General features: G+C 41.7%; 1 pseudogene; it reads right to left on the reverse strand.

Moving 5' to 3' along the window:
- Positions 1-458: 458 nt before the first annotated feature.
- Positions 459-577, reverse strand: LOC145263524 (5S ribosomal RNA; annotated as a pseudogene).
- Positions 578-908: the final 331 nt, after the last annotated feature.

The following is a 908-nucleotide window of genomic DNA, read 5'->3' on the forward strand; positions in this document are numbered from 1 at the left end:
TCAGTTCAGTAGAGGCTAAGTGTTGTATCAGTTCGATCGTCATACATGGAGTATAGTTGCCACTAACCGTTAGCCTCTCCGTCTTGGTCAAAATGCAAAAAAAAAAAACAATCTGATGTAATATGTCCCATTCTTTCTGTGAAGCGCCAACCCCTGTTGCATCACCACAGTATTGTTGGCTGAAAAGTCAAAGGAGAAATGAGAAGTTTCCACGCAAAAGACAACTAATTACCTCTATTTTGGAGGTAGCGTGCTTCAACGAGCAAATTGTTAATCAATCAACTCAACACTAATGCGTGTGTGTGCGTCGACATTAACCCTATTCGGGTTTAACCGGCAGAAGTTTCATGAGAGTATGAAATTCACAAGCGGTCCCCAGTCGCATGTATATCCTTGTCAGGGGGAGATGACCACTTCGGTTTTTGCAACTTTTTTTCAAGGAGGTGTCGACGTCCTCCTACATACAGCATCTGGACTTCCCAAATTGGTCACCCATTTTAGTAATGACCAGGCTCAACGTTGCTTAACTTCGGTGGTCTGAGGGGAACCGGTGTGTCAACGTGATTATGCCGTATAACTCAACACTAATGTAATATAGACTAATAAAAATATGTGACAGGTGGGAGAAAATTATTGCAAGTAATACTTACATTTCTAGATCACCAAAATTAAACAACGTTAAATCTTATCCGTACCAGATGGGTGATTATTTGAGAATACCAGGCGCTGTATGTAGTATGACGTCGATATCTTTCTACAAGAACGGCAAAAGCATGCCATTGTTGGCTCTCCTACCCGGAATACAAATACGACTAGAAACCGCTTGTGCGTTTGATATTCCCTAGACTTTTCTTCTTCGGAGGAAGCCTGTTCAACCCGCTTAAGGTGAATACTACTGGGTTTTATTC

This window comes from Euprymna scolopes, chromosome 38, assembly GCF_053919585.1.
Source record: "Euprymna scolopes isolate OS-2025 chromosome 38, ASM5391958v1, whole genome shotgun sequence".
Lineage (NCBI taxonomy): Eukaryota > Metazoa > Mollusca > Cephalopoda > Sepiida > Sepiolidae > Euprymna > Euprymna scolopes.